This window comes from Lepidochelys olivacea (assembly GCF_965140295.1).
Source record: "Lepidochelys olivacea isolate rLepOli2 genome assembly, chromosome: 17".
Classification (NCBI taxonomy): Eukaryota; Metazoa; Chordata; order Testudines; family Cheloniidae; genus Lepidochelys; species Lepidochelys olivacea.
In genome coordinates, this window is record NC_140427.1 from 25,100,076 (window position 1) to 25,114,924 (window position 14,849).

A 14,849-nucleotide genomic window follows, 5' to 3' on the forward strand; every position below is an offset into this window, starting at 1 on the left:
GGGTCAGGGGTGGGGTCTGCTCCCAAGTCTCCCACATCAGGTCTAGCAGCCCCCACAGCTGGTGCCCATAAAGCAGCTCAAGTGGGAGAACTGGGTGGAGGCCTGCTGTACCTCCCAAATGGCAAGCAGCAAAGGCGGGAGGAATAGGTCCCAATGGCGCAAGTCCTCCAGGAGGAATTTGCATAGCATCCCCTTGAGGGTCCGAGTGAACCGCTTGATAAGGCCATCTGTCTGAGGGTGGTAAACCAAGGTTTGCAATTTCTGGATCCCTAGAAGGCCATAAACTTCACAGAGTAGCCGGGAGGTGAAATTGGTCCCCTGGTCAGTTAGGATCTTGCTTGGTAAGCCTACCTGAGCAAAGATTTTTAGGAACTCAGCAAGTCAGCAGTGATGCTCTGTGTGGTGGCGAACCGCAAGGGGACAGCCTCAAGGAAGTTTGTAGTGTCGACCATGACTGGAAGGATGTAGCAATAGCCCTCCGCACTCTTTGTGAGGGGTCCTAGCAGGTCCATGGTGACCTACGTTCCCTGTAAGCTTCACGGCTGTGCTATCAAGGGCCACACAGGAGGGGAGAGGAGCTCCTCCCTCAGCCCAGCCCTGCCGGAGCTGCTGGAGAAAGGAGCCCCTCCCCCAGCCCAGGCCCAGGGGAGAGGAGCCCCTCCCCTAGCCCAGAGGATTTCAAACCCCCTTTTCAGCTCTTTATTGAACTGAATGGGCCAAATCCCTCTCCCCCCGGATGTAATTCTACTGACTAACCCAGGGATGTGTGTGTGCCCCAGTATTTAAGAGCTCTCTCATCTAAGATTATATTCTCCTGCAAATGTAGATGAATCATATGAAGATCTGAAAGGCGGGAAAGGATTTACAATAAGGATGGCAGGGAGGAGGCAAGTCCTAGGCATTTGGAGAACTGAGGAGCGGAGTAAGAGCAGGTTTGATCTGGGGGTACTACTTGTAGTCTATATGATCTGGTTAATCAGCTGGGTGGTGCACTGCCTGGAGAGTTTTGTGATTGTCGTCAGGTTTGAAATATTACTTGTTAGCTTTGTTAAACACCTTGGGATTTATTTTTGTAGCACCTTGTTAGGGGGCTTATTCCTTCACCCACTTACTTCCCTGGTCCTTCTCGCATGAACAGAGAGCAACAATACCCGAAGTCCAAAGGTGCAAACAATTTGATGTTTATTGGGGTGAACTTCCAGCAAGCATGATTCCAGTTTCCTTCCTTAGTATCCTCCTTCCCAGCTCTGACACCACAGAGCCTTACACCTGTGTCCCTGTTCCCATTCCTACCCTTAGCCAAACATGATTCCAACTTCCTTACTCCCATTCCCTGTTCCCATTTCCCCCTTTAGCAAAACATGATTCCACTTTTCTTACCCCCATTCCCTGTTCCCATCTCCCCCCCCATCCCCTCCACTTCCTCATTGACTACAGATTATATAGTAAAATACTATATTGACTACAGATTATATAGTAAAATACCTTAACCAATCATTTTCCTGAAATTTAACTAACCAATCCTAACATATTGTAACATGATTATGTAACCAATTATATCCCACCACCTTAATTAGTTTACACCCAGCAAAATTAATTATACAGCAGACAGGAACAATCACAGAACCAGACAGAGATTATACAAACAATAGCAAAGTGGAAACTATAATGACAAGACAATACAGAAGTGAGGGTTTCACATCCCAGCTATTGATAAGTGAGTTCTTGCCAGACAGGATGCTATCAAACTAAGTTTCCTTTTACATTTTCTAGGCACTTCCCTTTCTCTGGAGGTGATAGGCACTATCAGGACAGGAGTGTATTCCTAACAGCCGAATAGCACCTTATTTCAGTGTGACTAGTTTGGAATGTGAGGATGTGACTGTTCGCTTCCCAGCTTATGGCTGCCTCTGCTGCTTAGCCAAAGGCCTTAGCCTAAGAACAGGGCCTCAGACTGTCACAGTAAGAGAAGGCCCTTACACCAGCAGACAGTGATTTTGATTCTTTCTTTTATACCTCTAGAACTAGCCAAGTGATAAGAATACACCTAAATTCTTAGAGTACAGGCCTTTACAGACAGACCTGAATATCTTTATCCTAACACACCTTTATTAAACTCCACCAGTACTTCTGCATTCAGAGCTCAGAATGCTTGAACAGAGAATGATATGCATAATTTTACCAGCAGCATTGTGGCTCTATGCAAAGGAGTATTTGAGCAGCCTAAACCTAACCCTAAATCCACACTTCATCAAGAGCGAACAGCAACTGGAGTGAAAAACAAATGGCATTTCCTCACCATGCAGCCCACCATTGGATGCAGCAGCATTAACAGATGGATAGATGGGTGTGTATGGGGACAGATGGATAGACGGGTGTGTATGGGGATAGATGGATGGGTGGACAGATAGGTGATGGGTGTGTATGAGGACAGATGGATGGATAGAAGGGTGGGATGAGGATGGATGGATAGATGGGTGTGTGTGGGGATAGATGGGTGTGTATGAGGATAGCTAGATAGAAGGGTGTGTATGAGGACGGATGGATGGATGGATAGATGATGGGTGTGTATGAGGATAGCTAGATAGAAGGGTGTGTATGAGGACAGATGGATGGGTGGATGGATAGATGGGTGGTATGAGGATAGCTAGATAGATTAGGGTAGGGGTACACCAACTGAGATGCAAAGGATATACTTTACTGTATAACTTATGATCAGACTCTGACAGAGGTTACTAGTGACTCACTCTTTTCAGAGTTCCCATGCTCCATCTGGCTACATTTCTGGACCCCTCCTCTCTCTCATGCGGAAAGTGAAATGTGAACTTGTGGCACCTGTGATTAGAGCTTGTTGGGCTCTGCTCGGATGCAGCCCCACGCACAAAGATGGGTGGGGGCTGAGTCCTCCCTTCTTTGGGACAGACCTTTTCCCTCCTAAAGACAGGGACTGAAGATGCAAGATGCCCAGCCTGGTTCAGGAGGAATGGTGATGGGGCCACCCAGATGCCTCTAGGGGAGGGCCCCAGTGGGTGTGGCCACATCGCAGGGTTAGGACCAACATGGGCCCTATGTGTGGAGTGCCAAGGGCCCTGGCAAGCCTGTTCTGGAACTCTCTGCTGGACAGGGAAACACAAGACAGAAGCCAAGGTGTCAGGTAGCTTTGATTTTTGACTGAGCAACTCAGGAAAGGAGCAAAACTCGCACCATCTTCTCCCAGCAAGAGAAAAAACCAGCTCTCCCATGGGGCACAGCAAGGGAAGGTTTAAGCTTCCTATTGGCCCCCAAATGTAGCCCTGAGGGCACCTATCCCAACTTGGAGCCTTTGCCAAGGATCACAGCTGGGAAGGAAGAGGAGAGAAAGAATGAAAAGAGTCTCCATGCACAAATGCGTTCTGTATCTGCTTCACCAGAGAGCACCTTAGCCAGAGAAACTCATTTGCTCCTGGTGAGACTCTCTGAGCAAACTAAACCCAAAGTTATTCCCCAGCTGCAGTGTAGGGAGGTGGAGTGGTCTCCCACCCTGATGGAGAGACCCACAACCATCCTCTGGTGGGCAGAGCCTGGACACCCACGGGCACACTGCCAGAAGCAGAGGAGTGGGACAGGAACCAGAAATATAAAAGACAGGCCCTCCAGCTCAATTGGAGGAGAGCTGCCTATGACCAGCTGGCCTATGTCAATGGTGTTCCTATGGACCCCTGATACGCAACCCAGTGGCCGTGCTTTGGACTTGAAGGTGAACGCCTCTACCAGGTTTCCCAAGATCCTTGCACCCACGAGCCCTGATCCCAGCTGATTGTACCCCGTTGTCATCGACAGGCAGTGTTGAGGATGGCCCACGATGGCCCAGCCACTGGCCATTTGGGCCAAGAGAAGACCTTAGCCTGAATACTGGCCTGGTTCTTCTGGCCGGAGGTGCACCAGGACGTTAAGAACTTTTGCGCATCCTGCCCCAATTACCAGAGGGTGGCACCTGTGGGAATCCCGAAGGCACCCTGGTGCCCTTGCTGGTGGTGGGGACACCCATCGAATGGATGGCCAGCAGTGTTCCCTCAAATTTTTTATGTCCATGTGCAGAATTTTGTTATGTGAACCAATATGGAGGGGGTGGGACTGAGGGGTTTGGGGTGTGGGAGGGGGCTCAGGGCTGTGGCAGAGGGTTGGGGTGTGGGAGGGTATGGGCTCTGGCCCTCATTGCTGCATGCTGTGAGCAAGAGATAGTGATGCCCTCACAAGAATCCCATTCAAGTTTCACAGCGGGGTCCAGAGGTGAGCGTTGTGGATATTGTCCAATATGTTTCTGATGCCAGGCCAGCGGCCTCTAATGGGGTCAGGTGGCCAGCTCAATGAGAAGAACTCATGCTCCAACTAGGACCCCAAACCAAAGGCAAAAGCAAATCAACCGTCTTTTGTAGGTGACAAATCTGAGGAATTGTCACAGATTGAAGTGTCACTAGAGGAGGTTTTGGAATTAATTGAGAAACTTAACAGTAACAAGTCACCGGGACCAGATGGCATTCACCCAAGAGTTCTGAAAAAACTCAAATGTGAAATTGTGGAACTATTAACTGTGGTTGGTTTGTAACCTGTCCTTTAAATCAGCTACTGTACCCAATGACTGGAAGATAGCTAATGTAACACCAATATTTAAGAAGGGTTCTAGAGGTGCTCCTGGCAATTACAGACCGGTAAGTCTAACATCAGTACCGGGCAAATTAGTTGAAACAATAGTAAAGAATAAAATTGTTAGACACATAGAAGAATGTAAATTGTTGCGCAAAAGTCAACATGGTTTCTGTAAAGGGAGATCGTGTCTTACTGATATATTGGAGTTCTTTGAAGAGGTCAACAAACATGTGGACAAGGGGGATCCAGTGGACATAGTGTACTTAGATTTCCAGAAAGCCTTTGACAAAGTCCCTCACCAAAGGTTCTTACGTAAATTAAGTAGTCATGGGATAAGAGGGAAGATCCTTTCATGGATTGAGAACTGGTTAAAAGACAGGGAACAAAGGGTAGGAATAGATGGTAAATTTTCAGCATGGAGAGGGGTTCCCCAACGGTCAGTCCTAGAGCCAATCCTATTCAACTTATTCATAAATGATCTGGAGAAAGGGGTAAACGGTGAGGTGGCGAAGTTTGCAGATGATACTAAACTGCTCAAGATAGTTAAGACCAAAGCAGACTGTGAAGAACTTCAAAAAGATCTCACAAAATTAAGTGATTGGGCAACAAAATGGCAAATGAAATGTAATGTGGATAAATGTAATGTAATGCACGTTGGAAAAAATAACCCCAACTGTACATACAATATGATGGGGGCTAATTTAGCTACAGCTAATCAGGAGAAAGATCTTGGAGTCATCGTGGAGAGTTCTCTGAAGACGTCCACGCAGTGTGCAGCGGCAGTCAAAAAAGCAAACAGGATGTTAGGAATCATTAAAAAAGGGATAGAGAATAAGATGGAGAATATCTTATTGCCCCTATATAAATCCATGGTACGCCCACATCTTGAATACTGCATACAGATGTGGCCCCCTCATCTCCAAAAAGATATACTGACATTAGAAAAGGTTCAGAAAAGGGCAACTAAAATGATTAGGGGTTTGGAACAGGTCCCATCTGAGGAGAGATTAAAGAGGCTAGGACTTTTCAGCTTGGAAAAGAGGAGACTAAGGGGGGAGATGATAGAGATCTATAAAATCATGAGTGGTGTGGAAAAAGTGAACAAGGAAAAGTTATTTACTTGTTCCCATAAGAACTAGGGGCCACCAAATGAAATTAATGGGCAGCAGGTTTAAAACAAATAAAAGGAAGTTCTTCTTTGCACAGGTTTCAGAGTAGCAGCCGTCTTAGTCTGTATTCACAAAAAGAAAAGGAGTACTTGTGGCACCTTAGAGACTAACCAATTTATTTGAGCGTAAGCTTTCGTGAGCTACAGCTCACTTCATCAGAATGCATCCGATGAAGTGAGCTGTAGCTCACGAAAGCTTATGCTCAAATAAATTGGTTAGTCTCTAAGGTGCCACAAGTACTCCTTTTCTTCTTTACACAGTGCACAGTCAACCTGTGGAACTCCTTGCCTGAGGAGGTTGTGAAGGCTAGGACTATAACAGGGTTTAAAAGAGAACTGGATAAATTCGTGGAGGTTGGGGCTATTAGCCAGGATGGGTAAGGAATGGTGTCCCTAGCCTCTGTTTGTCAGAGGGTGGAGATGGATGGCAGGAGAGAGATCACTAGATCATTACCTGTTAGGTTCACTCCCTCCGGGGCACCTGGCATTGGCCACTGTCAGTAGACAGGATACGGGGCTGGATGAACCTTTGGTCTGACCCAGTATGGCCATTCTTATGTTCTTATGTTTGTGAGGAACACGAGAGAATCGGGTGATAGATGAGGTAAGAACTAAATCTTGATCCATACAGCAGTATTATGGACAGCTGTGGTCTCAGCATGGTGAAGAGCCACTGAGCTCTTGCAGCCCAGTAGTGAGGACATGCTGCCATCTGCAGGGTTTAAACAGTATCACAGGTAGAAAGAAAAGGAGTACTTGTGGCACCTTAGAGAGTAACGAATTTATTTATTTAGTCTCTAAGGTGCCACAAGTCCTCCTTTTCTTTTTGCGGATACAGACTAGCACAGCTGCTACTCTGAACCCTATCGTAGGCTACAGGAGTATAAAAATCCTGATTTAAAACAAAAAATTATTTTAATACATTTAAATCATGGTTGTTAAACGTAAATACATTTTTATCTAAATCTGCTTTTTTACTTGCATGTCGCTAGTTCTTCATCTTCTTCCCGGTCTTATAGCTGGGCTTGGGGGGATTACATTTTTATCAGTAAATGTCAATAAACATTGATTTCACTATATACACACAAAACTAATGAAAAAATATTTCCATCGGTAATAATCAAAATTTACAGATAGGCAAAGTAAGAGCAATGCTGCTTGAGAAGTTATTAGAGTTTAAGGATATTTAAAGGTCTCCCACAGTATTCTTCCCAGCAAATTTTAAAAGTATGGATTGGATGAATGGACTATAAGGTGGATAAAAAGCTGGCTAGATTGTCGGGTTCAACAGGTAGTGATCAACAGCTCAATGTCTAGTTGGGAGCTGGTATCAAGCGGAGTGCCCCAGGGGTCGGTCCTGGGGCCGGTTTTGTTCAACATCTTTATCAATGATCTGGATGATGGGATTAATTGCATCCTCACCAAGTTCACAGATTACATTAAGCTGGTGGGAGAGATAGATATGCTGGAGGGTAGGGATAGGGTCCAGAGTGACCTAGACAAATTGGAGGATTGGGCCAAAAGAAATCTGATGAGGTTCAACAAGGACAACTGCAGAGTCCTGCACTTAGGAAGGAAGGAAGGAAGAATCCCATGCATCCCTACAGGCTGGGAACCGACTAGCTAAGCAACAGTTCTACACAAAAGGACTTGAGGATTACAGTGGACGAGACGCTGGATATGAGTCAGCAGTGTGCCTTTGTTGCCAAGAAGGCCAATGGCATATTGGGCTGTATTCGTAGGAGCATTGCCAGCAGATCGAGGGAAGTGATTATTCCCCTCTATTTGGCACTGGTGAGGCCACACATGGAGTATTGTGTCCAGTTTTGGTGCCCCCACTACAGAAGGGATGTGGACAAATTGGAGAGAGTCCAGCGGAGGACAACGAAAATGATTAGGGGGCTGGGGCACATGACTTATGAGGAGAGGCTGAGGGAACTGGGGTTATTTAGTCTGCAGAAGAGAAGAATGAGGAGGGATTTGTTAGCAGCCTTCAGCTACCTGAAGGGGGGTTCCAAAGAGGATGGAGCTAGGCTGTTCTCAGTGGTGGCATATGAGAAAACAAGAAGCAATGATCTCAAGTTGCAGTGGGGGAGGTCTAGGTTGGATATTAGGAAACACTATTTCACTAGGAGGATGGTTAAGCACTGGAATGGGTTACTTAGGGAGGTGGTGGAATCTCCACCCTTAGAGGTCTACCATTCTCAGAGGTCCATCCTCAGAGGTCTACCATCAGAGGACCCAACCACATCAGCCACACCCTCAGGGGCTCATTCACCTGCACGTCTACTAATGTTATATATGTCATCATGTGCCAACAATGCCCCTCTGCCATGTACATTGGCCAAACCGGACAGTCCCTACGTAAAAGAATAAATGGACACAAATCGGACATCAGGAATGGTAACATACAAAAGCCAGTGGGAGAACACTTCAATCTTCCTGGACATTCTATAACAGATTTAAAAGTAGCCATACTTGAACAAAAAAACTTCAGAAACAGACTTCAAAGAGAAACTGCAGAACTAAAATTCATTTGCAAATTTAACACCATTAATTTGGGCTTGAAGAGGGACTGGGAGTGGCTGGCTTACTACAAAAGCAGCTTTGCCTCTCCTGGAATTGACACCTCCTCATCAATTATTGGGAGTGGACTACATCCACCCTGATCGAATTGGCCCTGTCAACACTGGTTCTCCATTTGTGAGGTAACTCCCTTCTCTTCATGTGTCAGTATATAATGCCTGCATCTGTAATTTTCACTCCATGCATCTGAAGAAGTGGATTTTTACCCACAAAAGCTTATGCCCAAATAAATCTGTTAGTCTTTAAGGTGCCACTGGACTCCTTGTTGTTTTTATGTTTTAACAGTTATTAAAGCTTTAACGTTTTGAATCCCAGTGTCTTCTTGTAATTGCATAATTATCTGAGCCCCTCAAATGTCTGAGCCCCCGCAATGTCCTGCAACTGTGAACATTTAAATCAATGAAAAGCTAAAAATAGCTTTTAAATAAACATTGTCAAAATTATCAAAAACTAAAAATCAAATTCTGCCAAACCTATTGATAATCTCAAATTGCTACATGGATATTTTGTGCTTGTTTCTTTAATCAGTTTCCAGATTGTTAGAAGAATTTCAGAATAAAGACTTTTTTTTTTACTAAGAAGTTTCACACTTATAATGTTCATTTCTGCTGAAAAACAAAAGTCTAGGACATTAATAATAAGTGTATCACCTAGGAATCACTGTGCCAGGACCTGTACAAAAAGATTGTCCTTACCCCAGAGAGCTTACAATCTAAGACAAGAGACAACAGTCGGAGACAGACAGACAGGGGAGCCCAAGTAAACAATGAGACAATACTGATCAGCATGGCAGACAGTGGTCTCAGCACACCAGCTGTGAAGGTTTTGTTGGCATTTATAATACAGCAGGGCCAGAGGGCAGCAGGAGAGTGTTTTTGTTTTGTTTTTTTTGAAGCAGAAAAGAATTTTATTTGTGTAACACTTACAAGGAATCACCAAAAAGGATAAAGCAAAACTATGCAACAAAAGCAAACACAAGGTATAACACAGCAGCCTTCAGGAGGGAGAAGTGTTCAGGCTAGCCTGGGCCCAGAGCAGGGGGGCTTCCTCGACACTTGTGGTCTTCCACCCTCCTGAGTTACCTGGTGGCCTAGAGCGGGGGGGGCTTCCTCGACACTCATGGTCTTCCACCCCCTCGAGTAACCTAGTGCCACGCCCAGTGTCACCGATTATCCCTCTCCTGAGAGTGCCCGAGAAGATGGGCACGGCTGCGGGGTGGGCGGGTTGGGGGTGGGGGTCACTCCTAGGTGACAGTGATGATGGTATCCACAGCGGCAACGGCTGGGGCTGGGGTCTCTTGCTCTTCCCCTCAATCAAAGGGTCAGATGGAGGGAACCGGACGGGGTCACTGAGCAGAGAACCTCGGACAGCGCCCACCGCTCCTCGAAGGTGTCAAGGGAGTCGGTGGACGCCGCCCAGAGGAACTCCGCCCGGATACGTGAATGTACTGAGGATCGGAAAACGGCCCTACAATCGCAGGACGCTTCATTAGCCAACCTCCTCTCTCTGGTTTTATAAATGGCTGTTTTAGCTAGGGTTAGGAGGAAGTTAACCAGGAGATCTCGTGATTTTGTGGGGCCACGGATGGGGAGTGTGTAAATAAAAAGGTGAGGGGAAAAATGTAGCCAAAAGCGTAATAAAATATTCATGAGGAGCCGGAAAAGGGGCTGCAGCCTGGCATGCTCTAAATATATGTGCGCCAGGGTTTCCCTCATGTTGCAAAAAGGGCAAGTATCCGGGATGGGGGTGAACCGTGTCAAAAACACGCCCGTGCTTACAGCTCCGTGAAGGAGCCACCAACTAATGTCCCCGACGGGCATCGGGACGAAGGTGGAATACAGGCTGGCCCACCGGGATTGCTCACCCTCCAAAGGTGGCAGGAGGTCCCTCCACTTTGTATTGGGGCGGGACACCAGGGTGTGAGCGTGGAGGGTGTGAAGTGTGAGTGTGTATAGATATTTCCGTGGCGCGGTTTGGAAGCTGACCGGCTGCAGTTCATGCAGCCGGATCGCAGTGAAAGGGTGAGGGGTTTGTTGGAATCTATGGGGTAGGGGCCCAATTGAAAGATCCGGCGGGCCTGGGGTAAAGGGTGGGCGGGGTGCACCCTCGCATAGGACTCGGTTGAGATAAGCCCGAGCAGCGGGCGTCAAGGCGGCCTTCACCTCCTGAAGTACGCGCCGGGGGGTACGAGGTCTGGAGAGGCCCATGCGCCCAGCGAGCGTCAGGGGATCCAGCCAGTCTCCCCGGTCATAGTCCAGGAGGTCTCCGATTCTCGTGACTTCTGCCAGGACCAAACTCTGGTGCACCGAACGGGACTCCGCTGCCTGCACACGGAGATGGGGGTTGTGTAGCAGGGGCTCCGCGAGGAGATCTGCTCCCACGGTGGCCGCCACGGACCTGGTCGTTGAAAACAGTTTCCAGGTCCGGAGGAGGTCCTGGTAGAAGACCGGCAGCCCGGTCGTATCGGAGCCCTTGGAAGCGGCACAGGAAGGCGTGCGCCAATATGCTCCACGCCGAACTGCCTGCACCATAGAGGAGCCTCTGCAGGGCCTGGAGGCAGAAGACATGGACCTGAGTGTGCAGACACTTCAGGCCCTGCCCTCCTTCCTTCAGGGGTAGATGAAGAACCCCCACAGGGGCCCAGTGCATTCCTGACCAAAAGAACTCTAGAATCGATGTCCGGAGGTTGGTCAGGAAACCCGGGGCCAGGACCAGGGTGTTGAGCCAGTAACAGAGCGTGGACAGGACTAGTTGGTTAAGCACCAGCGCTCTCCCTTGGAGGGCTCGACATCGGAGTAGCCTCGTCCATTTCCGGAGCCGCTCTATCACCCCGCCCTCTAAATTTTGCCAGTTCTCCGGCGGGGAAGGGTGCGTGGCAGAAAGGTAAACGCCGAGATAGAGCAGTGGACCTGCACTCCACCAGATGGTCTGAAGCGCGGGTGGGAGGGAGCTCGCCTGCCGCCAGTCCCCTACCACCAAGGCAGAGTTCTTGACCCAGTTGACTCGGGTGGAGGAGGCTGCTGAATAGATGGCCTGGCAAGCCTCCACCCGCGCCAAGTCCCCCGGATCCTGGACCACGAGGAGCACATCATCGGCGTACGCCGACAGGACCAGCCACAGCTCTGGCTCCCGTAGCACCAACCCCGTCAACCTCCTGCGGAGGAGACAGAGGAAGGGCTCGATCGCCAGAGTGTACAGCTGGCCCGAGAGGGGGCACCCCTGCTGTACTCCTCGCCTGAAGCTGACCCGTTCGGTCAGGGTCCAGTTGAGCCTAACCAGACACTCCGCGGAAGCGTACACCACCTGGAGAAAACTCACAAACTGAGGTCCGAATCCAAACGCCTGCAGAGTGCCCAGGAGGTACCCATGGTCCACTCTATCGAACGCCTTCTCCTGATCAAGAGACAGGAGGGCGAAAGACAAACCATCTCTATGCCCGAGTTCCAAGAGATCTCGGACTAGAAATAGGTTGTCAAAAATGCTGCGACCCGGGACAGTGTAGGTCTGGTCTGGGTGGATCACGTCCGCCATCACGGATCCTCGCCGCAGCGAGATTGCTTTCGCTACGATTTTGTAATCCGTGCTAAGGAGCGAGAAGGGACACCAATTTCGTAAATCGCGGAGGTCCCCCTTCTTCGGCAACAAGGCGAGCACTGCTCGCCTGCACGAAAGAGGGAGGACCCCGCTCTGCAAAGACTCAGCCCAGACGGTGGCTAGGTCTGGGCCAAGAATGTCCCAGAACACGCGGTAGAACTCCATGGTCAGCCCGTCGATGGCCAGAGATTTATTGGTGGGAATGCGACGGAGGGCTTCCGGCCAGGGTGAGAGGCAGCTCTAGTCGGTCTCGGTCGCCCACGCTGACCGTGGGGAGTTCCTCCCAGAGCACCCTGCAAGCGCCAGGATCGGTCAGATCCGGGGAGAAAAGGCTTGTGTAGAAGTCACGGGCCCTCCCACACATCTCCACCGGATCCATGAGGGGGGCGCCGTCTTCTGCTAGAAGGCAAGTTACGTGTTTCTTGGCCCCCCTCGTTTTCTCCAGGGCGTAGAAGAAACGGGAGCCGCGATCCATCTCCCGAAGGAGGCGGATGCGGAATCGAACAAAGGCACCTTGGACCCGATGGTCCTCGAGGGCCCGGAGCTCCTCCCGCTTCTCCCGGCATGCTCCGCAGAGGAACGGGTCCTTGGGGCTGGCGGCCAGACGCCTCTCCATCTCTAAGACCTCCCCTTCCAACTGCTTTATCGCTGCATTTCTCCGTCGGCTTGTGCCCCGGGTGTAGTCACGGCAGAAGAGCTTGGCGCACACCTTCCCTAGATCCCACCATCGCTGCGCCGAGGGAAAGGCACGCCGCTGCTCTCGCCAGGCCAGCCAAAACTCCCGGAAGGACGTCACGAAGCCCTCATCCTCCAACAGGCTGTTGTTAAAGTGCCAATAGGCTGGCCCCGGCCACTCTGCATGGAGGGAGGCTGTTATGGTGGCTAGATGATGGTCGGAAAATGGGGCCAGTCAAATGTTGGAGGAGTGGGCCTGTGAAAGATGGAAATGGGATAAATAAATACGGTCCAACTGAGAGTGGTGTGACCGATGGGCCACCACCCGGACAAAGGTGAACGTGGAACTGTCATCTGGGTGGTGGTCACACCAGACGTCTACTAGGGAGTGATGTTTGACTATTTCTTGGAGAATGTTCGCAGCGGCCAAGCTCAGCTCGGCCCCTGAGCAGTCCTGTTCCTCGAGGGTGGTGTTAAAGTCCCCTCCCAGGACTAAGCACTCGTGAGAATCTAGGGTGCTGAGGAAGTCGGACACCTGCTGATAGAATTGCGGCCGCTTCGGGCTCGTTGTCGGGGCATAGATGTTAATGAGGTTGACCACGAGCCCCTCCATACGGACTCGGAGATGCAGCAGGTAGCCCGGCAAGGCCTCAGTGACCCCTAGCACCTCGGGCCATAGGTTGGGGGAGAACAGGGTCGCCACTCCAGCTTGCCGAATCGTGACGTGGCTAAAGTAGACCCCATCCCCACACTCCAGCCGCCAGCTGTCCTCGGCGGTCAGATCCGTATGGGTCTCCTGCAGGAAAACCACAGAGTACCCCCCTTCCCGAAGGTAAGAGAGCACGTGGGACCTGCGGAGAGCCATCCTACAGACCCTGGTGTTCAAAGTTGCAATAACGAGGGGCGTCATGCGGAGGGCTGGAGGGGTGGGGGTTCCTTGTTGGCGGGGGTGTTTGCGGCCTCTGGCTGGTCACGCAACAATCTGTGACCCATCCCGTAAGTGAGTAAATTGTCACGGAAGCTGCAGGCCCGCCCGTAGGCCACGGAACCGTGCCTTCCTTTCCCTTTACCCTCCTTTATCAGGGCCCTTGTGGCCTGGAGGATTTGATCGCAGTCCCCCCATAGCTGGAGAGCCAGCTGTACCCTGTTGCGGGAGCCACGGATGTTTTCTAAAAACTGTCGCAACGCTTTTCGCAGCTCATGGGGCGGTGGGGTTACGATTTCCAGGGTGTTCCCTGGTGGGGCTCTTGGTGCAGCCTCGTGGTCCGCTGAGGCGGGCAGGCAGGGTGCAGACCACCGACGGGGCGTCTGACAGGCTAAAGTTATTAGGTCCGTCTCAAGTCTTGGGGTAGAAGAGGATGGCAGAGGGAAAATTGCAGCTCCTAATGGGTCGCGGCAGGAAAATGCAAAGGCTGCTCCTTGCGGGGGATCCGCAAAAAACGGGAAAGAAACAACCCCAGGGGCGGCAATAGCATTGCAGGAGGCGGTGGATTGGGCAGGGACGGGGGTGGGGGTGGGGGCAGAGGCGAGGCTCTGGGCTTCGGGAGGCAAGCAGCTAAGAGGTGGTGCCTGCCGAACAGATTTGAGGGTTAAGGGGGTGGGGAGGGGGCTCCCAGTGATGCTAGGCGCAGGCTCTGTGCTGGATTTGGCAGCCATGGCTTCAGCTGGTGGACCACCTTCTGCAGGGTGCTCGCCCGGGAAGGCAGTTAGGGGGAGGGAGCATGGGGAAAGGGGGACTGGGGTAAGCTTGCCCAGATCGAGGCCAGCCGGCAGTAGGTCATTCTCTCCCTGGGTGACCGGGGTCAAACCTAGGGCCTCAATCTCCCCATACATGGAGGAGAGGTCGTCCTCTGGCGCCCGCTACGACAGTCGCTTTGGGGTTTGCGGGGGGTTCGGGTGATATTCGGGCAGAAGGGGCTTCCTCAGGGGTCTCAGAGGGGAGGGTCTCCCGTGGAGGGGAGATTCTACCTTCCAGTGCTATTTTGTCTTCGCCTTCCGACACCGGCAGATGGATCTCTCTCGTGGGCATAGCGGAAGGCTCAGTGTCAGTGTCTCCCTTCCTGGTCTTCCGGGGGGGCCTCCGCATCGGACGGGTGCAGCGGAGCTGGAGCCTTCCGCTTGCCTCGCTTTCCCTGGACTAGGGTCCAGCCCTCCATAGCATTGTCTGGGGGCTGGTTAGCAGGGGCCATGTCGGGGGGCA